At 41.0% G+C, this 25,901-nt stretch overlaps 1 protein-coding gene across 3 annotated transcripts in view; it reads left to right on the forward strand.

Moving 5' to 3' along the window:
• Positions 1–10,507: 10,507 nt before the first annotated feature.
• LOC143357090 (discoidin domain-containing receptor 2) overlaps positions 10,508–25,901 on the forward strand; it is a 170,733-nt gene continuing 155,339 nt past the window's right edge. For all 3 annotated transcript variants that reach the window (XM_076793309.1, XM_076793310.1, XM_076793311.1), the window contains exon 1: positions 10,508–10,955. The gene's annotated coding sequence lies outside the window, so the exon portion shown is untranslated. The remainder of the gene's footprint in view (positions 10,956–25,901) is intronic.

Below are 25,901 nucleotides of genomic sequence, written 5' to 3' on the forward strand. Positions count from 1 at the left end.
TTGTGTTTTTCGATTTGGACATCGGAAAGTTAATCACAAGCATTCGAGAGGAAAATTGAAAAGCTTTCGCGAAGATTGTAAAGATCTCGGGAACGGTCGATGGTAATTGACAGGTTCTCGTATTATAAGTCCGACTACCAAGAAAATCGAATTAACGTCGTCGTTTCTGTTAATAGTATCGCCGGTTCGAACTTTCGTTCGTCGAACTGTTTTTCGAGAAGCACGAATGAAATCCAGTGTGGATACTAATTACAAATTGTATGTTTACTGATTCAATGAGAAAGTAATAACTCAAACAATCCTGAATTAAAATATGGTGAAATACAATCTAATTATATTGTTTAGGTATACGCGTGTTATTTATATTATTTTACGGGGATAATCGTTCACAAATTTTCTTGGGCACTATTTTCGGTAACGACAATTTTACAATTTATTTTATTTTGATGATCAGGAGAATTCCAAGAGAAGCAAAAATACATCCCCAAGTTGTAACAAATGTAGCTTCAATCCTCATTGTGTTTTAATTCTGATTGAACTAACAATAAGCACAGCGATCAGAGATATTAAAATTGGATGCCAAACGAAAGTATTCGTAATTTTGGTGAACGATGATTTTTGCACAATAACTATGTTCTTCTATGGTCAATGAAGGGGTCATTTGTCTTGTGCTGTTGGTTCAGATTCGAACGTGTGACAAGACACGTTTTTCCTGATAAATTGTCCAAAAGCATCGTATCATAACGATGTTTCTCGAGACCATTTCGAGAATTTCACTTCAGCCGACAGTTCTACACTTCTGCTGGGTAAGTTTCCAATAGAACGAGTTGACGTCATTCAGGATTCTTGGCCCGCGAAGTGCACAGAACGAGAAGAATGCAGGCAGCGTCGTTGTCAGACCAGTCCAGAGCCCTTTTTAGGCCTCCTAACGAGGTGTACAGGGTGTCGTTGAAAACACAACCCTGAGAGAACAGCTAAAAGAGCCGCGATGCGATGAAAAATATCCCATAAACAAAAATATGCAAACGAGAATCATTAAAGAACATGTGTTTCATTCAACAAAATTAATTTACGACGATGTCAGACATTTTCTATGTAACAGCAGCTTTCCATTCGAAGGTTCATAATTCAAAATGTGACAATTGCCAAACACGTTTCCACCAAATTCGTATACTGAATTGAAACGGACGAAAATGAGTCCGAACACGATTTCGTTAAGGCTAGTCATTTAATTATACATCATTTGAGTTACTCTAAATAAATTAGACGTTCGTGACGAAAATTTCTCCAAGTCTGAACTGTTGCTGAAAATGAGAATAAAATATCCATGGAAATATCCATGCTGTAAATGAGATGTGAAGTGGTAATGAAGAATGGCAAGTTCCATTTTCGAAATATTTAGTTCAGATATTGAAATGTATTTGCAAGATTTATATTTTGGAACGGTTAGTATAAAAATACCAAAATCTACGGACGAATGTTGATGTTCGAAACTTGAAACCCGTGATATCTCGGAATAGAAAACATGTGACTCCATAGCGTTTCAACAACATCTATAGATATTTCTCGACCCGACGTTGTTTTCACGGTGTGGATCGGCCATTTTAGCTTGAGCATACACTATCGTTCAAAAATATTTGATCACATGCAATATTCACTGTTTACAGAAGGAAATAAAATAAAATCCTGCTTATTCTATTCTGTTCTAACTCGCGGCTATTTCACCGTTTCCCTCAATTATTTCATTAACATGAAGCACGCAGAAATCTCAACTATACCTTCTCAATTCGTTTCACTAGTAAATGTTTCATAGAATTTTTATTTACTTTTCTATTTCATTCGGCTGTAAAAATTTACTTATTACTGCAATTGCTACGGCGGTTTCTCCGTTGATAATTTAACAAAAGTTGGACAAGTTATTCGTTAATTACGTTCGCTACACAATTATCTGAACGATAGAGATATTTATTAAAAGGCTGACAGAAAAAATTTCTTTTTCCTTTTCCGACTGACTTTAATGTACAATTACATCCTAATCGATTGTCCACGGAACGTGGGACACCCTGTACAATCGTTGGAACCCAGAATGTCCACGGGGAGGTAGGATACAAAAGTGTAGGAAAGTGTAGAAAGAAAGAATTCGATGTTTTAGGTCATCAAAGCAGGGGAAGGCCTCCGCATGAACTAGGCGCACGAACGTAACAGTTAATGGGTTAAGGAGACGGAATTTTTTCGAGACACCGCGTACATCCGCGGCGCTACACAGCGAATATTTAATACAGCGTAGGGGCGTCGGGACGCTCGGACGGCGGCTCATATTTGTCTAGAAACGGGCAAGCCTGTAAGCTTAATTGGAACCGGCCGACTGTGCCAGTCCTTTTTACGAAAATCCCAACGTTTCGCCGCGATATCGTATTCCTGCGGGTCCTCTTAACGAATTTATGCACACGCTCGTAATAACACCGCTACACCTGCACTAGCAGGCAGACACGTACACACGTACACAGAGCCCATCGTGACCCCACCCCCATCGATATTGTGGTCGTAGGAACTACAGGTAAGGCGAGAGGTTGCCTCCTTTCGCCCTAATAACACGGCCAATTTATGCGCCGCCGGGATTCCGATGCTTAAGTGAGTTAATGTAAGCACTTCCGGGATTCGTTGCATCATTCCCCTGTTGTCGGTTATTTATAGTTCGCTACTTGTTCTCGCTAGGCGATGTTTTTAACTGTTCGACGCTGCTCCCAAAGCTGCTTCCCGAATATTTGGGTCTGGGTTCCGGAGGAAAAGTTGCCAAATGCGCGATGCTCACCGAAATTTCGCTTCCGCGAGGTAATTCGATACTGTTAGACTTCGAATATTTATCCTGATATACACACTGCTACATCAATTGCAAAGAACGGGCGGCATATAGCAAGTTTGCTTCTTTCTTTCATCATTTGAATGTATTGAAAATAGTATGTCGACAGTTTTACATGCTTTCAGTCTCCCTACTATTTTATATTTTGCGTAACCTTTAACTGGTATGCAGGGGTCTCTTATGACCCCAACAAAATGCACTAACTTTCCCTACTGTATAATTGCAAATATCAAGTTTCTTTAACTTCTGTAGAACATTTGGATTATTTAGTCTGAAATTATATCGGAATTAATTTGTACAGAATTTTAGAAAGGTCCTAGCATGGTACTTCATAGTCTGAGAAAACACCGTACCACTTGAGGGTGAATTTTGTCATAAATGCATCAAATTGTCAGTCGCGTAGAACATGCAGAGTAAAAGTTATCTGCATTAATGCAAGAAACAAAGGCTTCGTAGACACTTATATTTTTTCTGCACAAATTTTTAACTTCTTTAAACGCTTCTACTGTTTTACATCTGATCTACTAATCTCTGCCGTAAACGCATAAAATCTTTAATCTAATAATAAGCTATATCACTTTTAAAACTGTCTCAATTAGATTTTGTTGCAGCGTTTCTCGAAATTGAGCCGCGTGGAAGTTTTAATGCGTCGTAAAGTAATAGCTGCTACCTTACACCGAAGTCAGAAAAGCGATAAACCTTTAAAAAAAGACCGATGAAACATTGTCGTACATCATGTTGCATTATTTTTGTGCATGTAAATGTAATCAAACTATTCCACTGACGTCTTATCACGACGTCTGCGAGAATAAAAAATTCTGTGGCACCAAATCTTGTTAAATCTTTTATTTGGTCCACAGTATGGGTCTAAATTTATGCTCCCCTTTCTTGAAAATTACGTCAGATATTCCAATGACAAATAGGCGTATTTTACACGTTACGTTATTGTATAAATATCACTTCTGCACAGAGTACTGCAGTCAATTCTCGACTTTTTATTCAGCGAACTCTTTACCGACGACCTACATGTCCGCCCGAGTCCCGTGCTTGTAAATTAACATATAAATCTCTCGAGCCACCTACGGTAACAGCTGAGAAAGCTTCTCCCCGGATAAAGACCCTAGAAAACGGAATAAAAAATTTCGAGAAAGCTCGGTCGATTCGACCTCTCGAAGGAGACGAAAGAAGAGGAGAAGATTCCGCGGATCAACTCGCAATTATATTCGGGCGTATTCGTCCTCTTATATCGTGGCGAGCTATTTCCATTATAATTGCACCCTGCAGAGCAAACGATCAACGTTTGCTGGGAAATGGCGAAATTGTCCCAATATCTCGGTATGCATGAACCCGCTGTCATCGCGCGAGCGTGAGTTCCGCGATGAAAACTGTATCGCAACAGTCCACCATCGATCGTTCGAAAAAATGTCCGCTGGAAAAAGAGAGAGAAATAAAAATAGACGTGAAGAATCACCTTTAAGGGAGCACCATCGTGCTCCGCAGGCTTTCGCATTTTTCATTCGATATTTACTTGCCGCAGCACTTTACATTCACCATTTTTTTTACACGAATGTATTTTAATCATTTTATTCAGCGCTGGAATCTTCCGGATTCGAATACTGTACAATGTTTTTAACACGAAACATTTTACCAGGTCCGATTCAATATTTTGGAAGAATTTGTCGAATATTTGATCAGAACTTCAGTAAAGTAGCTTAGTATATTAACTGTTTGTTATATCGTTGTAAAGAGGAAGCTTCTGTCTCTAAATCTATAGTAGTTTCAATCACGAAAAACATTTTTCAACATTTCCGCAGATATTTAAATGTATACAATTTTCGAGACATTGCGCGCCTTCAGTTTCTCGCTCGCTATATAATGAAAAAAATCTTCGAGCAAAATGAACAATAGATTATGAAACTAGAGGCTTCCAGCTTTAAAATTACTTAAAATTCCATGTGGTGCGATCATTTTTTACGCAAATTATCAGTGGAAATGTAAGCAATTTTTCGAGAATCGTAAATGGTTAGAATTAGAACGTTATGTTTTAACGTAATAATTTTTGGATTTAGCAATGACAATCGGCACACGGTGGATCGATGTACAATTGAAGGAAGAAAGGCACTCGTCACTTCGTATCGTGGTTGCGACACGAATCGTCCCGGGAGCCGTGAAGCGACTCGTTAAATTCGCAGAGGCGAAGAAATAGACGCCAGGTCCGCGAAACCACGGAAGGAAATTCCGTTTTGCGATTCGAGCGATTCGAAGGGGGTCGCGTGGTTACGTTGGCAAATGGATTGACGAATCACGGGCAACCGGTGTTTGCCTTTGTCGACCACGCGTAACGTTGAATCCGCCGTTGATCGACGATTATCGTCGGCGACGTGCGTCGATCCACAATCGCCGTCGACGAACTCTAGCATTAGCGAGCCATTCAGCGCGACGCGTGCCGTCGCTCCATCAATCTACGATCCATGGTCCAAACAGACGTAATCAAAATAATGAAAAAAAAAGAGCCGATCCACCGGAAACAGGATACAAACATCGATCGAATCACGCCGGAAACGATTTCTTATTTTGAACCGATAAGGCCAACGGCGACGTTGTAAACTTTGTTTCTTTACATCGTCGAGTTTTTTTTTTTAATTTTTAACGAACGGGTTCAACATTACTTAATCAATTTGCCAAAATATTGCAACGAGTGAGAGGAATTCCCTTTCATATTTTTATAAGGTAGAAAACAATAATTACTTGTCTGCGTATTTTATACATTTATTACAAAACTGAGTAGATCAAATGCAAAAACAGTGAAAATATTTAAAGAATTTGAGAATGATGTGTCATTTCCTGTGGCTTGAAATTAGTATACACTATTTTTATTTTGCAAAAAAATCCGGAGTCTAGTACCAAAGGAATAATATTCCGTCAATCTACAATCGTAATCTCTAGGAGAGTATCATCAGTTTAGAACCACCCTATATAATTATACCCACAGGACGGAAATTACAGTCGAAGAACTGTTATTCTACCGTGAAATTGGTAGACACCGAAAGCCCAATGAACGTCTGATCCATAAATCGTCGTGGCAACGACGTGTTCGTGACACCGAGCAATATTTCCAAATTAATTTCCTTTGCCAAGGCCATTCGAGGAGCTAATAAGCTACATCGCATTGGTGTCTTCGACGAATACCGTGTCGTTCACGCTAAGAAAGTTGCTACTGTTGCCGAAAAAATATTCAATCTGCTGCTGAATGTTTTGCTGAAATAAAACACCACGTGCTACGATGATATTTAATAGAGCAGGGGAGAATGGGGGTTGCAAACATGATAGGAAGTAACTGAATGCATCGCAGCAACGAAGTAATAAGGTAAGGAACCCAATTACTGTGCCTATATTCATTAAGTTTATTTTCAAAGTATAATGAATATTACAAAATATAACATGACATAACATACATAACATAACATTGCATAACTGATTTTAATGAAAAGAGTTTAATATCTGTTTCTTAATATTCGTTATGCTTTAAAAATAATTATAATGAATATGGGCACATTAATTTGTGACTCCACAGAACTGCTCTCAAAATTTAATTTCGTTACCAACGATTTCGGTAGACAGAAAATAGAATGTCAAATTAAATTATGATTTTCCATTTTGAAGAGTCGTATCACGGGAAATTGTAGTTACTTAGGAAAGTCCTTTCTTATTTTCTTGCTCAGTGAATATTGATAACAATGCGATCCCTTAAAATTTTCTAAACCCTCCACAGTTATTAATGCATGAATTTTCCAAAGATAGAATAAGATATCAAATTTGCGTCGGAAAATTGCTGGAAGAAATGAAACCTTCTGTAAATTGTGTGTATGTATACGTATATAACCGGGACCTGAGCGTATTAAGAAATTACGGTTGAAATTAATTATAATAGAATTACTTTTAACATTTAAGAATTCGAACTGTTCAATAATTTCTTCCTTAATTAGGAAACTGGTAGCAATCGTGGAATCGTTTCCACGCTTCCCCGGTTCTGTTCGCTGTGTACCTTACGGTCTAGACTTTCCGGTCTAGCACGCACGACGATGGCTCCTGGGATTTTAATCCACCACCCTTGCGATTGGTGAATCGTCGATAAGGTATCAAAAGAGAATAAATGGTGTAATATCGGAAGAAACGGCCTTTCGAATTTTTCTGATTGAAAGAAGAAATCCCAGATACTGGAAAACGAAATGTTTCCCTTCAAGTCAATTTTGAATCATGAATCGCCGATGAAACGTATCGATATTCATATAATAAACAGTCTGGCACGAAGTCATTCGTCGCGTAGAATATGTACAATATTATAATTCGAACAATTCTTCGTGTACAAACAATGTACTGTTTTATTTAACATGTGTCCACACGAAACTCTCCACTTATTTTAGTATTTATTACTTTCTGCCAACATCAAGTATTAATACTAATTAATACCAATTATGCATGCTTTTATTACACATAGAGAATATTCCAATGATTTACCTGCATCGTATAAAGTATACAAAAATTATTTTACGAAGGGGGATTAAGTTATGAATAACAGAAAAATTGATTTTGCTCACAGAAATATTTCGTATGTAGTATTTGGATGTTCTCTTATATTTTAAAATATTATAAATGCGTTAAGGTTCACAGTGAAATATCATTTTATGTATATAATTGCAGTAAATATAGTTGCTTGAAAGATACCATAACAAATCGAATTTATAAATTTTGCATTGTATGATAACATAAATATTATCAAGCTGGCAGATTATGCTTTTCTTTCGTCACAAATTAGGAGCTTAAGGTCTAGATTGAGGAAGACGCATCATCCAAATTACATTCAACTCGATGGGTAGTGTAACGACGTTTGTATACCTACAAATGACAGCAATCACGAGCGTTGTGCTATGTCTGTGGTCTAAGTGTTTCGAATTGGTTACGACTGATTGGTGTCCAGCTGCGTTCCTTTATGACTGAATGGTGGTTTTACTGATGATTCACTGTCATCTGTCTGCAAAAAGATAATAAAACACCTCCACACAAAGATACAGTCTATCTGCTCTACGAAGGTCACTGCCTTATTCATTCTTTCATAATTCGAGTTTATGATATCCGAAATTGATGGGTCTGATACTGCTAAAAATTAAATACAACAAGGTTCGAAAATTAGCGAACAATACCCAGTCAATTTATATAACTACAATTTGTAATAATTGGGTGGCGAAGTTCCTAGATAGATAACAATTGATATCCATCCCTATAAGAAATAGAGAATACACATAGCTAAAATTGAATAATAAATAATAGATTATGTAACAGAATAGTGCTATACAGTTTCCTAGTTTATACTAGGGTTACGGGGCCCGGAAAAATGACGAATTTTCATATTTCCAATTTACAATTACTAAAATTGTAAAAAGGCATCCATGAGGAAATATTCAACTTACTTTTTGGGTTAAGTAGCTACAAATTTTGATAGACACGTTCTTGTGATTTTTGTAAAGTAATGTAAAATAGTCACATTGTTACGTAAACCTATCGTTCAAATGTGAGTGTAGCATTACACGAATGAGCAGGTTCTACATCAGACAGAAAAATCAGGACGTTCGTTCCGATGTCGAAAGGTCGAACAGTCGGAAAAAATGCGATCCACCACCACATTCTCAGCTGTAGCATTAGCCCCCCTCCGTTTGTCGCGACAGAAATACCCCGACTACCCTCTGAAAATCCGAGAGCCAATAACCAAAACGAGCACGAGAAATCGGCGATAGCGAATCATGAAACACTCGTTCGATCGGCTACACAGGACTTCTTTCGGCGGCGATCAGCGTCGCAGGAACATCGCGTCGAGCTCTCCCGGTAAACGAGATTCGCTGAAAATCCCTCGCCGATAATGCAATCGCGGAGAAGCCAATATTGGTGGGGAAAAAAGGAGCGCGCGGGGGTTGCCGAGGACGGGAACACGCGGACGGATTAAGGTCGAACAAGACAAAAGGACGAGAGCTGGCTGCCGAGCTGGCTGGTTCGAATTCGACAAGCAGGGTCGCGTTTAGAGACGTCGGGGACAAAGTTTGCTTTCGGCGCGCAACACTGCGCTGGGATAACCCCGTAATTAACATTATAGACGAGAGCCTGCGCGTCATGGAATATCGCGATGCCTCCGATAGGCCAGCAAGAGTCAAACAGAAAGGCTCTCCTAATAATTCGAATAAGTTGAAAGCAATGTATCGATATTTTTAAATTCTTTCAATCTTCCTTACATCTTGTGTTTTGTCAAAAATACGTATAATCCACAGTTTACGTACAAGTGTGATTCCAGCATTCGCAAGAAGTAAAATTGGTTGGACATGATCAGACGCGCCAGGCAATTCCTAGTCAGCGGCACGTGTAACCACCGAATTTGCAAGCTCGATTTTCTTGAACGCGAAACGTCAACCGAAATATGTTATTCGTTTTTTTTTGTTGCTTATTTTTGCAGGTAGAATTGCCTTCTGTCCGCTTGCGCCATTCTGAAACAGCTGGTACATATACCAGAGTCGTTTAATGTAAAAATTGTGCAAGTCAAAACGAAGGATGTTGCGTTGGTCTTGTGCAAACCATGCTAAAATTATGTTACAATTACTTTACCCAATGTTGATTAAACTTTTAAAATGTGTTAATCCAAACAGACAAATATTGACTCACAGCACATTTGCATTAGGTGGAGCTTGACTACCTGCAAATATGTATTCTGCTTTGAAACTTTCAGAATTTCGAATGTTGGTTCAGAAATACGGAATTTTTTAGTTGACGAAGAAAATGTGTTACTAATTCGGACTTTCACGAAAAGTCTTTTTGTTACACGAAACTCTACCACATTTACCACTTTTTGGAGCGGGGCTATGTGCACGTGTGAATGCAGAATCGCGCGGTCCACAAAGTGTTACACTGACAATTTAAAAATGTCGAGTCACACACGACGTGAGAGTACAAAGGGTTAATGGGAGTCACTGTAATATTGTCCAGCTACCCTCATCTCAAAGAATCCTGTTCACCTGCAGAATGGTCAACTTTGAACAGATAGCAAGATGCTTGGGTTTGGGCTAAAAGCAGACGATGTACATGTTACACACCTCATACATTACACGCGCCCTCTTCAATTATGTCTTTCGTGTTGTAGGATATTCTGGGAGCATCGTAACGTAAACAATAATTACAAATCTGGAATCAAATAATTTATTTCATTAATGTACTATACAAGAAACTAAGAACTTCCAATGTACAGTCTCAGGGATGCTATAATTGGATAGATAGGGATCGAAAAGTAGATGTCCCGGGAAAATGTCTGTCCTTTTACTCAACTTAAAATAGTATATAAAAATGTACATGTGTCGCAAAAATGAATTCTGGCACGTTTTCGGAGGTTTCGGACCACTGTGTGTACAGTGCGTCGCGCAAAGATGCGTGCGGGCTGACTGCTCCTCTCGTAGTGCCCCGTCCGCTCCCTCGCCTCATCCACCCTGTTCGCGCCGCCCTCCCACCGCGCCCTCACCCCCTCCCTCGCACTCTCGGCCCGTAGTCCTTTCCCCCTCCATCGAAATCGATGCTACTCGCGATCCGCGAGTTCAGTCTGCGACTGGCCACCGCGTGTGCGACTTCGCTCCCTCTTTCTCGCATTGTTGTTCCCGAGCGGCTCGTGTCCGACGAGCAACCCCTACGCCCCACGGCGGCAGGGTACCGTTCCGCGTACGCGAGCGTCGATCCGCGTTCCAGAGACTGTGAAACGCGAGTAAACACGAGACCGATCTAACCCGTGCTCCAGTTGGCCAGCATCTGTATAGCAGCCATAGATCGTCGATCACGTGCGACGCCCGGCGACCGTGGAACCTCGAGAAAGCCAGGACCCAGGGTGGATAGATCGCAGGAAGGTCCTCGGGATGAGGACCGTCCCGGTGATTAAGAGGACGCTGCGATCCGCCTTGGTTCGACGCAAGGTCGGGGAACGATCCTGAGGCGATCGGATGTCTGGCGAGGCGCTACCGTCGAGGATAGCAGACAGCCGCCGCGGCTGTCACCGTGCGAGATTTCTGATCGGGTGAGTGGACCAGTGAGAAGATTCACCTTGCAGGAATTCAGTGAAAGATCCGTTGGATACCGAACCGACGAATAGGAGATGCTTGATCAGTTTCTTGATGGAACGGTTGAGTCGACGTACGCCAGGAAATCTAATTAACAACGTTTACGAACGTACACGCCGTCCGAGCAGACAGCCCGGGACAGCGTTTGACGTTTTTCAAATTAACAAGGGCGGTAGCGAATCGAGCGCGCGGGATGTTTGCCCCGGAGGCCCCGAATGCCGCGTAATTAAATGATATACGTTCCAACTGATTTCGGTTATCGCGGAATATCCCGTGAAGGTAAACCGTCGATGTAAAGCCGTGACATGGGCTCTGATAGCTCGCGTGTACGCGCACTCCGGACCCAGTGGAAGAGGTCAGCCGTTGGTCAGCCCGCAGCCGGGTTCTTCACCGACGACCGCGAGCGTCATTCTTCCGTTTATTTACTCCGGGCCTCTGCGGAGAGTTTGTGCGAGACGCGCCTCGTCTGGGAAAAAATCTCTCTCGTTTCGAGATCAAAGGTTCGTGAACTGGAACAGAGGGAAACGCGAGATCCATCGGTCGGAATAAATTTAATATCGCGCGCGAGCGCGTCAGAAACAGAGAGAGAGAGAGAGAGAGAGAGGCCGCGTCTCCTCCGCTCACATCTCCACCCCTGCTAACTTTATCTGTAAATTACATAAACATTTCATGCAAATGCCGCTAATTCACACGGCGAGGATGCACCAGAAACTTCGCCGCGCTTCCACTCCGCGGAGCTTAGGCGTCGAGCAGAAACGCGGGAAACCTCTCGACGCTTCTTGCACACCGAACCCATTTTAATACCACGTTCGACAGAGCGTGCTATTCATTTTACGAACGAGAATATGATACTCGAATTTCACCGAATTTAATGGTCCCAGATAGCCGGACGATTCGTGGAACGGGTCATCTCTGATCTTTTGACGAACAGCTCCGTTAACCCTCGCGTCGCAATTTCTTTCGCAACTGCACTCTCGGGGAGCCTTTATCGTTAAGAATTTACTGCGAGAAGGGGTACGCCGTGTTGTTGCAGGTACACGTTCACTATGAAGATTCAATGAATCGCTAACTACGCTCACAAGAATAATTCAATTTTCGTGCGACGTTCTTCATAACGTTCGGGGATTATACGACAGAGTTTTATATGAATTTGATGTAATAACGATAGCGTATCAACAACTATAAAACGAAAACAAAGAACACACAATGTACGTACCGATTATTCAAATGCAATTTCTGTCGAATCTGTTCGTTGTTCGATCGTTTTCTTTTCTCGTGGATTACAGTCGCATCAACATCTCAGGTTATTAGCAACTGCTTAATGACTGAGATTACTGTAGTTGTTGGACTTCTGTCACTGAGAGCTCTGTTTCACTTTTTTGGCACTGCGTATTTGTCTCTTAGTTTTTATTTTCTGATCAGTTAACGATCACATTGAGTCTTGAAAAAATTGCAGGGCTGCTAGAAAAATTTTAATTCCCCGACATGTCACATTGCGGTTCGGATATTGATAGCAGAGGAATATTTTCTTTCGACTCGGAAGTGTAGGGTTCTCGTTGTTATCAACACTGCAAGCACCGAGCTGTCAAAGTGGCTATTTTTTAACCCACATCTAGCGTCAATACGACACTTTTGTTCTTATCTCTTTCCGCACACAGTGCAGGTTACAACAGTATGTCGTGCGTATCGCTCTATCATGCGCAAACAGTTGCATGCCTGACGAAGAGAAATTTCAATTTTACATATTCTACGACAGCGCTCGCAACTTTGTTTATCCGTCGAATTCCCGTGTCGCAACGACAGTGTTAACATCTCCGAAAAATGACAACATTGTCTCGAGGGATTTACAGCGAACGCTCGCGCGAATAAATTTCGTTAACAGTTTCCAGCAGGGAGCACAGCAACGTTTTGAGCCGTCAGTTGGTTCTAGTGTTAAACTCCGTTTGAAACGTGTTCACCGCGAGCCCGACGCGATATTATAAGACGAGAGAGGGGTTGAAAGTGCGCCTTGACGTCGAGGAGCGATGAATAGTGTTCTCCGTAAGAAATTTCGTTCTCTCCTCTTGTCCCGGCGAACGGCTATCTTTTTTTCATTCTTGCTCTCCCTTTCTCTCTCTCTCTCTCTCTCTCTCTCTCTCTCTCTCTCTCTCTCTCTCTCTCTCTCTCTCTCTCTCGGCGTTTCATCCGCGGATGTCGTGACGGTTCCCCGGGTTTCGTGACGGTGATACGCGAAAGTTTGTTAATTAATTGCTTTGGAAATATAATCCGCGTGGAGTGTCACTAATCAGGGAGAAACTCGGTCGGACGTTGACGGGCATGTTTGCTGCACCTATCACGTAGAGGGATGGAAATGTAATTTGCCGGGATAGAGTTAGCCCCGTTGAATGCCGTGGCCAAGCTTCACCCGCCTATTCTGCCCATCAACCCCAATCTCCTCGCGGCGCGCCACCCATTGATCGCCACTCCGGATTTTGCATGTAAGGATCAAGCAAGCGGTGCGCGCCCGGCCGAGGGTGGAGACTTCAACTTCGCGTGGAGAACGCGAGCGTTCGGCGGAGGCAAGCGGCGAGACACCGAGGCTCATCGCGTTCTACCTCGTTTTCGCGGAAACCCGATCGAATTGCGTTCTTCGTGCCCGGTAATTATACACGAGACCGGAGAAATTCTGTAACGCTGCGTCTGTCGTGCGTGAACCTTTAGAGGGCCACGAACTGGCCACTATAGTGGTCAAGGACACACTTCTATAAGGCAATCTTGTCATTTGATAAATTCTTATTATTTCATAGCAATGAAAAATTCGAGATTGGTACCATATTAGAATTATTTTAAAAAATTGTATACGTCGGATTCAAAAAACCATTCATTTCGAGAAAAACATAAAAATATAATTTAACAGGAAAAAAATTGCGAAATTTCTATAAAGCTACTTATAGTTTTCATAAATAAACTTAAAATTGACAAGTATTTTTCCAGTATTTCTATATTAATAATTATTGTAACCTCCATTTTGTTACATTGAGAATTCTTTCACTGACGCTCACGCTTTATTCAGTGCATCCCCTAATTCAGTAACTGAGCTGTACTGTTCGCCACTGCTATAAATTTCTGGCGCAATGCTACCTCAAAGATTTACGATGCATATGGAGGGAAAAAGGGCATGTTAAAACTTTCATATTTTTTTGAAGAAACGACTGCTTCGTCTGCTGGATTTTATGGCTAATGAAACAAATATGTCTGCTTTTTTAGCAAAGGGAAAAACTCAATGCATAAAATCCGTGTAACAAAAATCCGTGTAAAATCAGTGTACTGATTACAATAAGTAGAAACGCCAAATAATATACAGACGGCTATGGTCAAGCTCTATCGAGTAACACGAATTCCTGGCAAAAGTTCAAACTCGATTTTTTCCTATAGAAAGAAAGTTGCGAAAGTCAATTATTCCACAATTACTACTAATGTTTTCACACGAATTCACCATTTTTGTGCCATTTATTCTCGAACAATCTGTATTTCACCACATTTTGTCAGGACCTAGAAAAATCCAGAAGGATAAAAACCGCTCCCTTGATTTTTGAATTTTGAAGCGATTAAAAGGTTGATTAAATTTCGTACAAGATAAAATCATAAAATATTTTCTCCTGTGAGAGAATTTGATTGTTTAGCTTTATAATTTGACCAACTACAAATAACACTGTCATGTGTTGTGATGTGTACACAGAATTTAAATGTAATATAAATTATTTCAATAACTTTTCGAAAATTAACAACCACGTAATTTGTTTTCATAACTACTAACATATGTGTACAAAAAGCATTACGTCTATGCTAATGCGGAATACTTTAAACCGCCATCTTCTCTCATTTTATCTCTCTAAAGCAGCATCAAAGAAGATGCAGCTTCCTGTGTTGCAAAATACCTTCATTCTCAGAGCCGGCTTCAGCAGCATCTTTATTTCTCCGCTTTTTTTCGAAGAAACTATCATTTTTGTTTGTTCACTCTTTCAGCAGTGTGTGCTTTTACGAAACTCCACAATATTCAGCATTTTTCAAGTTCTATCTCGAATCTTGCACCTCCTCAGCAAAAATGTAGCGATATAACAAGAGTGTCTCCGATTCTCTAACAGTGCAGCGTGTTAGGATAAACCCGTGTTGCAGAAATGCTGCGTTACTCGAACAGGAGTTGCCTGCCAGTACTTTGTAACGACAGAAGTATCAGTGCCACTGTGCGGTTGGTCACGTTTCATTCTTCGTGAAAACACGATCGGATTGTATTCTTTGTGCAACGGATTCCGAACATTCTTTAATCCTTGTGCAGCGTTCGGGAAATCGTAACAATCACATTTTTAGTTAAATTCTATCAAAGTTGACGTCCAATTCAGCCCAATATCAAAGGGACAAAATGCTTCTATAACTTCAGCGTGACAAACGGTGGTTGACAAAAGTGTCAGTACACGAGGACCAAGCCCATTCAATTTAATATTATCGAGGTTTTTAATAAATGTGGCACGTGGAACATAGAGAAATTTTAATACAAAACGTTGTAATATTTACCGGTATCTTGCAGACATAATGGGACACTATAGGGCTTTAACCACTGTATAGATGTAATTTTAAAAAAATTCAACGTATGCGAGTGCTACTATTACATAGTAAGTAATCGGCTGGTGCGTCTGTTCACGACCCACCCATTCTACTTCCTGCAGATACTAGGGCACGCGAACACAAACGGACCCTCGAACTCATTTTTCCCGAAAATAAAGCCTCAAACGAAAAAACATTTATTTTTTCATGTAGATTCACCTCCTTGGGGCTTGTAGCCCCAGATTGGTGACATCCATTAAACTAGAATTAAACTATTAATGTAAACTAGAACGCATTGAGCATGTGCCACATTAGAAATCGAATATTCGACCGCGGAGGTGCGCGGAAAAAAATGTTCTCGCGGACAGGCAGGCAACGCGTCAATCGGCGGGATTTCGCTGATATTCGGTCTATAAAAACTGTTTAATGGAAAAAGCATAGAAAGCGGAAATAGTGAAAAGATGACGGGTCGCGATTCCGCGGGACGTGCGCGCGCGGAGCGGAGCTCGGGCCCGACGATTTTCGAGCATTACATGGAAACGGTTTCAATGTCGGATGTGTCGACGAATTCGCTAGGTGGTTAAGCTGGCAGTTACGATTAAAAGCTCGAAGCTTGCCAGGGCCCCGTCGTCCATTTGCATATAGGAAGCTCCGTATAAATTCTGCGGTTATACTGCGTCAGAAGCAATAACATAGGAGAGAGGACGCATCGCGCTTTAACACGCGCGCGGTACCAGGAAAACGCTCGCGATTGGACGTGTGCCGGCGTGTAAACGATTGATCACGGCTGTGCTCCACGGATCCGTGTGTGTCGATACACGTATACATACGTCTATACTATATATATATATATATATATATATATATATATATATATATATATATATCGACGGATTTTACCGTAGCATTTCCAGGTGCGCGGCGGCGGTCGAATCGATTCGGAGGAGATACTTTTCAGCGCAGGAAATATTAAACTTTAGCACCGACGGCCGAACTTACAGCGAAGCATTTCGTCGAAACTACTTCCCCGGGAATGAAATTCTCGGCGAGCTCGATTGACACGGACTTCTGAACGAAAATTTTGAATGGAATACGACTTCAGTATTTATTATGGGATTGGCTCCTACCACCCGAGGTATGTGTATCCTCGGTAGCTGAAACTCTTTTATGCGGACGTTCGAATAGCTCGGTTCCTCGCGCCGCGCGCGGAACACCGACTGCTCGCCGCAAGACGAGCACCGTTGTTTCGCAATGGCCTGACGTCTGCCGATTTATTTGCACCCATACGGCTTTCAGGAATCGTTGCACCGTGCCATTTCACTTGTTTTTCCTTTGCACTCTGGCGAACTGAAAGTGGGAGTTTCGACAAACACATGAACAATTGGACGAACGATACGTGGACGTTTAGAAATTTGTTGTGAAAAAACAAGTGAATTATTTCTAGTAAACGTTAACGGATTTTATAAAATACACGTTCTTCTGACATTATGAATTTTTCCATCCAATAATGATGAAATTTCTAAGAGTAATATGGACCTAACCGCATTTTTAGGGGTTTCTTGGGGGGAAACGAGTAAGTTTTATTAAAATGAATGTTAATAGCTATTCTGAAGTACACATTCGTCTATTATTAGGAAATCTTTCGTTCGGAAATAGTAAAATTTGTACGAGAAGTATAGCTATTTTGAAAGTATTGTCAAACATATGAATAGTTCGTTTTAGTTGCATTTCTAAGAATTGTTTTGTTGAATTCTTTCTACTGAAAGTTTTAAGAATACTTTTAAGAAGTTCGTACCATTTAAAAAACAAACAAAACTAAACAAAGTTTATCAAAGTTTCGGTAAGTGATTGCAAAACTAAATTGAAATTGGCAAAGATTGATCACACAGTTCAACTCCCACGTATATCACTGAGTTTTAAACTTGAAATGCTGTTCAAAATAAAGGTAAAAAGCATGTTTAATCAGTCGAGGAAATGGTCCGTGAAACAAAGAAATTGTTGAACCGAGAAACACAAATTCTGTTGTGTAATTGCAAATTTTAATCTAATCTTAATTAAAATATTTTGGTGTTCGTTGACCACGATTCATTCAAACCGTTCCATGGTGGTAATTAGAATTTGAATTGAATGTATTATAATGTTAATTGGTTGTTTGGATTGTGTCTAGGCCGAAATAGGTTATTCGACGAACAGCAGAATTGCACGGTGTAATGACATTCGTCATGTCGTTTTGCAAAATGATAATGAGAGACGTAAAATGTGACAATTTATAGATACGTGCTAATAAGAATTGATATACGGCGTTCGAGTTAAGAATGCTGCCAGTATCTATCCTCAACTGACCGTATTTCTACCGCAGATGCTGGGACGTAGTCGCAAAACTGCAATTGCAATTTTTTTTAATGAAACCATACGCGACCGTACGCGGAGCCACTCGTATTTTATGACTTCGCCGGCGCTCATAAATACAGAACGAGCAAGAACAGCGGTCTATACTGAAATCGGTTTAGTCGAAACGCGAGTCAGGTGCGCGGACGAGCGGGGACACTACCATTCCTGAGATCATTATTCTTGCATCTCCGGTCGGTGCACGTATCGAAACACTCAGAAATACCTGAAAAATATCAGATAACTGATTCCGTCTGCTGCGTCGCGAATACCCATAATTTTTTTGCTTGCCCACGAGGACATTTGTATCATATTAAAAAGTAAAATGTTTTATTCAAAAGTGACGAGAGGTAAAATTAAATCGATGTGCTGAGAATAGAGAATAGAACGATTAGAATAATTGGGGGATACATAATTTTCAACTCCACAAAATTCTGAAACAAGGAAGGAAATTCCTCTTTAGCTCTTACGACTTGCAATTGACGGAGACCATTTTTACTTTGCACAAAGATTCGTAGTCTAGAGATCAATTTTCTTATTCAATGAAGTTCAAAATAAAAGAAGTGTCATAATAATTTCAAGGGTGCAATTAAATGAAATGAAATCTTACTTACTTAGATCTACAAAAATATCTTATAAAAGTATTCAATACAGGCACAGATTAAAAAAGTTAAAAATCGAGACATTTACTTTTTTTTTCGAAATTCCGAGCAATAGTAATTTCAAATAAATTTTTGTACACATCACCTAGCAAACTAATCCTTCTAACGCGATACAGTGGGGTATCAGGTGAGTGTCGTCTAGGGATTCGCAGAAGGAAAAATGTCAACCGCGAACCGTGTGAAACCGCGTCAATAAAATCACGCTCAGGAAGCGGAGTAGGCCTAACATTAGCATGCGGTGTGCATTATAGTTGCGGTGCGGCAATACAAATAGGGGTTGCTTCCGGGCGGGACGGCTGCACGGCACCGGTTCACGCATCGCTTACTCATTGCTGAACATCCGGTCGGAGTTGGTACCGCTTTTGAAAGCCGCTAAATTTACTTTAGCTACCGGCGCGACTTTAAAGCCGCGTTTTGGAAGGGGGACTAGTCGCGGCAAACAACCGTTTGATTTCGTGTTGGCCGACGTGCTACCTACCGACGTTAACGTACACCTAGGCACACCCATGCAAATTCGTCCTAATCACATTGTTGCGTGATGGAATGCGCCCGAATACCACGTACGAAACCTGTTCTTTCGGGACAGACCTCCATACTAATATTAGCGCACTTAGGAAGATTAACGAGACATTCAAAAATTTTTAGGAAATTACTGGATCACAATTTTTAGTTCACAGCAGCCGAACAAAGTTCTAATTTTAAATTTTCTTAATTCGCAAGCTGCATATTCCGTTTTTCCCTTTCCCAGAATACACAATTTATTCGTCAAATTCAATAACAAGATTTAAAACAATACACACCGGCAGTCGAACGCGAAGCGTAAGTGTTCGCACAGGAAACGCAAGACGGCAGTCGGCGAATCTTCGATAATTGTTTCCATCTACCCAAGTTTAGCGCCTCGACGGAATTTCTAATACTTCTTTAACTTCGAATCGAATTCCGGCGGAGCCCGCAGGCAGAGAGAGAGAGAGAGAGAGAGAGAGAGAGAGAGAGAGAGAGAGAGAAAGTCTGACTTTCGTCGTTTCCGGGATTTTCTGGGACAAAATGTGTGGCACACGGTTACGAAATTATCGCAACAAACGTGTCGAACTTTTCGCGGATCGAGGCCCCTGGTGCCGTTCGAAATCGTGGCCGGCGCGCGACTGATGCCCGCGTTTCAATAGAGCACGGAACAATTGATACATAAATCACTCGGTCGCTTGACCGGCGGCGGCGGCGGGGGGCCGGAGGACGGAATGATTTATCGGGCAGCGCTGTTTTTACGAAACTGAAAAAATAGGGAGCGAGAAAGTCCTCGCGATGTTCCGATTAATCACGTTTATTTACGCGCGATCGGCCGAGGTCAATATTACGCGGCGACACGTGTAAGTGTGTCTCGCGCGATCCCGAGGTCGGTCGCAGAACTCTATCTCATGTAGCGATGGAAGCGATTCTATTCTTTATCGTGATTTTCGAGTACTTCGGTATTCGAATACTACATTTTCGATTCTGAAGAAATTGTCGATATTTGAATTGTGACAATTGCGTAAAAGCAAATAGCACAACCATAAGCCTGGACTCATTTTAAGGCTGGAAAATACTTTTACATGATGTAACAGGTGGGAAACGGATGACCCATTTTTCCAAAAAAATGCTGTAAATTCAAACGTCTCCAGAAACTTTCCAAAATTTTTCTGGTCAATGAAACTACCATAGATTTCGAGATTGAAACCTTCTCTGTACAACGACTCCTTAGAAATTGATGTACGATTTGTATTCGCTGTTTTATAGAAGAAAAACGAGGAACAAGTTCGGTGTAAAACCCTCAAGGTGTAACTTATACTACTTCTCTCATTCGAAGCTCGATAAAACGATTAAAAAATATCGTATCACAATTTTTAAGGTGTCGTTGCACAGAGAAAACTTCATTTTTTAAATATATGGTGGCTTCAGTCACGAAGAAAATTTTTTAAAGTTTTCACATACGTTTGACTGTATAGAATTTTCGAGAAAAAACACGTCCTCAGTTTCTCGCCTGCTACATTATGAAAAGAAATCTTAGAATAAAATGAACGATGGATTATAAAATTAGAATCTTCCAGCTTTGAAATGAGTCCAAATTCATTGTTGTACGTTAATTTTTTACAAAATTGTCATAGTTTAAACGTAGGCAATTTTTGTGACTTTCGGACCATCTTGTAATTACATTTTATTTTATTCTTGTGATAAATTTGTTTATTTCTCTTTCTATTTTTTTTTTTTTGCTGTTTTCAGTTGTGCAAATGCACTGTTTATCGTAGTTCCTTGGAGGTACACGATCGCGCACAATGACCAACACCGGAAACTTTCCCTACATTGTTCGACGGGGATACGCGATTTCGTTCACGGTTATTTGCTCGGCTGCGCCGGGATCCCAAGTAATTAATACCTGACTCATACGTGATTAGTCATTGAAAAACAATGTTGAAGAGGGCAATGATACGGACGGGATTCTCCGTCACGCGTAATTCAGTTTAATTAAAATTTATCGTTTAAACGCGCGCTAAACGTTCGCGGCAAAATGACATTGCCAGTTTATGAGCCCGCGTTATTATCCATTGATGAGCTTTTCGAGGGCCTCCTGAAAGAGCCCATCTGATCGAACATGAAAACGTAATACAAAGAATGCGGTACCCTGTAATCATGGTTGAAATATGTTGTGCTCCCACGTTAAAAATGAAAAGTACAAACTGTCGGAATACAATGCTAAAATGCTGATTGAACGAAAACTATTAGTTATAAAGATCAGCAGTCATTGCAATACTGCAGTAAAAATAAGATACAAAATTATACAAAGTTATAATATTATACGTACTCAGCATGTATGTATTTGTTTTTATTCGCAATTTTATCGTCGACTACAACACAGATTTGAGACCGTTTTACTAAAATATCAAGCACAGCTTCAAGAGACTCTGTCGCCTGTGATTTAAATCATCCGATCACACAGCTTTTCAATTTTTCGACAATTTCAAAGCTATGCAATGTAAGCCATTGTTTGAAATCCAGCAAAATCTGGTAATCACTGGGAGCGAGGTCAGGGGTGCATGTTGGAAGGTTGAAAATTTCGCAGCGAAATTGCGGCAGCTCTGGAATTGTTATCAGATGGTTTAAATCACAGACGGCAGAATTTTTTGAAGACGGAATTGAAAGACCGGGAATACCTCATAAAAAATGTGTTGAACTCTGCAGAAACTAGATAAAAATGTAATACGTTTATCCTGACTTTATTTGCATACATTAAAATTACTTGAAAAATTTTATTTTTGTCCGAAACCAGATCTTGGTTGGAAACTGATAATAAAAATAAATAATAAATTAATAAATGGAAGTTAATAATAAAAACGCAATAAAATCAATGTAATCTATTGAATGAAAGATTGAAAAGTTAAGATATATACTACTAAAAATACTCTTCCGCACTTCTAGCAATTTGATGATTCTAACTAAATCTGGTACACTCAATATGTTAACGTAAAAATTAATTTGGAACACACTCAAAGTAAAAATAAGAACGAATACTAAATTCGTCTTTCCCTGTGAACAGGTTAACAGATAGACAGTGAAAGAGCGTCTACTAATGAGCACTTAATATTGATAGAACTTCGAAACAAAATTATTAATTTCTCAAGGAATTATGATATGTAATTATGCATCATGATATCGACAAAGTTTGTCCCATGCTAGAAGATACAAGATATAGGTAAGAACACAAAAAATTGTACGGTTTTATGAAACTTATGTTACCGTGTCAGCGTATAGACCTGCTCCAAATGTAGCTGTTTAAACGCAGGCAGAAAAGAATGCTTAAGCGGTTAAAGAGAAGAAAGAAAACTTGAGATTGAATCATCTGGTGGCTCGATATTACAGCGCCGCGGGATGAAATGTTACACGATAGCTCGTGTAACCCGAACAAACGCGTAAACCACGGACCGGTGGTTGTAAGTAATATTTTTATCTTCATCGCAGCACGCAGCGAGCGATACCGCTAAGTAATTTGGGTCGATTGAACGCACGGTTTACGAGGCGAAGTGATAGTTTATCGTCGGAGCGTTATTCGATTACTTGGCCCGTAGTTGCGCGGCCGTGCGTGTTGCGCGCGAGTGCGTGTACCACGGGGCTCGCGTACTCTCCCCTCCAATCAGGTGTGCCCGGTTTCGATAGAGGAACGCCATCTGTTGCGCCGATCGATTCACAATGCCCCCGCGATCATTATTGACGGCGAATTTATCGGACCGTAAATAAAATTCACCGTCGGCAAGACGCACGGAATGGTGTTCCTCGCTGCGCGCCGCGCCGCGCCGGCTGCAATCGATGCACTGGGAACGATGTTCGACGAATTTGCGGTATCCATCAATTTGACGTCGCCCCGTCGACCTCGTCTTTTATTTCTGTTCGACGAAAGAAATGGAACACACCGTGTCCTATATCTTCGTTCGTTTCCCCGAACCGGTTCGATAGATTTTCTTCGTTAGGCTGAGCCCCGTTTGACAGGGACCGCGCGAATTATTTTCGCTAGAACGGAACATTTGAATCGGCGGGATCGGCGAGAGTGCATTCAGTTTTTGTTCCCGGAATTCATACGTCCGTGAATAAGAATTGATACGTCATTACATCTGCTGTAACAAAAGCAGTAATTTTTAACTGGAAGTATTGCACAGCTACCCTGAGCACATTTTTGTTGATTACTTCAAATTTTGTGATTGTATTTTGTTTTGTAATTTCGTCGTTGTGTTCATTAATTCCTTTATCTTATATGTTGATTGGTGAACACTTGGTCGTATTATTTTTGCTCTTTCTCTTGATCCATAATAAGAAAATACAATGTAACTTTTGGATTTCAGTGGGTAACGAACGGTTGACGTCCCAAAAAGAAAAATAATAATTTTTTGTTTATAAGTTCCTTAAAGTATACACAGAACATTCGATCAGAGCGAGTTATCAAAAATCTTCTATTTTATCAAATTATAACAACATTTTGATGACTATTCGTGATGTAGGATAGGAATCGTCCGACGCGTCTGACGAATGGTCGACCAATTCTACTTGACTTTTCAATCTCAATTTTCTCAAAAACGAAGCGTCCAACGGAAAAATGTTACTCCTTTTCTTTCACTCATTTTGGCATGTAGAATCACCCCACATCCATCCTGAAACACCAAACATATTAGATTGCCCTAAGCTCCGTAAACAAGCGTTTGATTAACTGAAAGCTTATGATTGCGCTGTTTGTATTATGTGCTCGTGTTGAGCAACGACACGTTTGTATGTAACACGAAGGACCTTTTGGGGCAAGCTGATACTTCGAAATAATTTTCGTGTTCAGTCTAAGCTGAGCATAAATCCCGACAGTCGATTAGCCAAAGGCGCTCCCCTTCGATATCAGCCATTTCGAGGGGCCGGTAAATCAAAACAAGCATCAGATATAATAAGGTGAGGTTGAAGAATAACTTTGAAAGCAGCGTCGTAAGCTCCTAAACCCATCGACCCAATTTCCCGGGGCTCGTCCTCGATACCATCGCGGACAAAGAAAGAAAAGACAGTCAACCGTCCCGTGAAAGTACCTCCTCGATGTTCGTCTCGTTCCAAGAAACCTTGTTTCCATAATACTCTTACGTATTATATAAAGTACGTTTTCCCCCTTTGTCTGATCACGGTTAACCTGAACCGTTTGCTCCACCGCGTCCCCCTCTGCGAACAATGTATTCTGCTCCTCCCGAGCTGTTATCATCGGCAATATGAATGTCACGATGGAACAAACTATCTTAATATTATTCATTCGTTATCGCATGGACGTTCTACCGCGACCTGACACTTTTAAACGTCCCGTCATGACTTTCCCGGAGCGAAACGCGCGCAGGACGATGTGTCCCGCACGAGGAAAATGCTATCGCAAGGGCTGCGAGGACCACACTAATTAGCCACGTTCCTTCTAAATTTGTTTCTTGCCCCCCATCCCCGGACGCCTCGTGTCGAGGCCATCCATCAATGGCGACGACGATGATTACTTTCGACTTTCACCCCCCGGGGGTCATTAGAACAGCCCCGAAAGCAATAAGTCCGACGGAGTTTTTTCTTTATTCGCGACACGTACCGCCGCCGCTTAGTCGAGTTTTCATTTCTCACGTTTCATTCCCCGGGTTCCTCTTGAGGAAGCTGCGACAAATGACAATTAAGCGAACGAATGAACCAACCCGTTCCCCGACATCCCCCCCACCCCCACAATTTATTATCGCCGCGGCGTAATCAGCGAGCTCCTCGAGCGAGCATTAAACCTTTCATACGCGATAACGGTCGGAATTAAATGAGTTAGTCGCATGCTCGAGATTCGACGTGATACGCCGTTAACTTACGATCGAATGTGACCGTTTAGATAGCTCGAGTTCTATTAGGCCGCTGGAAACTGCTCCGCTCCGTCGAAATAGATTTTCCCTTAATCATATAATAGCGTGATCCGCGTTCGAAATCTCTCGTTAACCTTCCGACCGATACAGATCTCTGAAAAAAAAGGGAACGCTGTCGTTAAGCGGGCTAGGTCGGGTCCATTAAAAATATCGCAACATTGTGCTTGAAAAAATTACGCTTCCTCTACATTCGACACGATGTATATTACAAATACCTTTCCCTTGAAATATCGAACGAGCTGCACTTTGAAGTATCCAATACGTTAATGAGTTTTAAATGAGACCTTGTTTTTGCAACTCTTTGCGAACCTGGATTCATTTGTCACGGATGTATTTTTCCATGATAACGCTGAAGTGTCTTCACCGACGAATCGCAGTGTTTACAAAAATTTGAATATGTTGGAATATGTTCAGGGGAACCGGTAGATTTGAAGTATACTTTCGCAAATTATGTAAATAGTGCACTCTGCGAATCTCTCTCTCAACCAGTTCTCGCGTTTTTTTTTAATATTCTATTTACTTAATTGGAACGAGCACGTTTCCATCTTTTAAGTATGCAGATAAATTTTTGAGAAAATTCGGGTGATATCGCGGAACTGGCAGATCCCCGGTCAAAATATCCAGGGGCTCCATCTCGCGGATATCCTTGTGCCGTGGAAGCGACATACAACACGCCATAAGCGATGTGTTTTTTATACTATAACGAAGCAGGCGAGTCAACGTCACTTCAGCGGAACGTTCCGCCAAAATATTTTACTCCCTCTGCTAAGGTTAACTTCCCGCACAGGACGAAGATATCGCGTGACGTCCCGCGGAATATCCTCGTTTAGAAAATTGGGAAAAATGATAA

Source organism: Halictus rubicundus, chromosome 9 (genome assembly GCF_050948215.1).
Source record: "Halictus rubicundus isolate RS-2024b chromosome 9, iyHalRubi1_principal, whole genome shotgun sequence".
Classification (NCBI taxonomy): domain Eukaryota; kingdom Metazoa; phylum Arthropoda; class Insecta; order Hymenoptera; family Halictidae; genus Halictus; species Halictus rubicundus.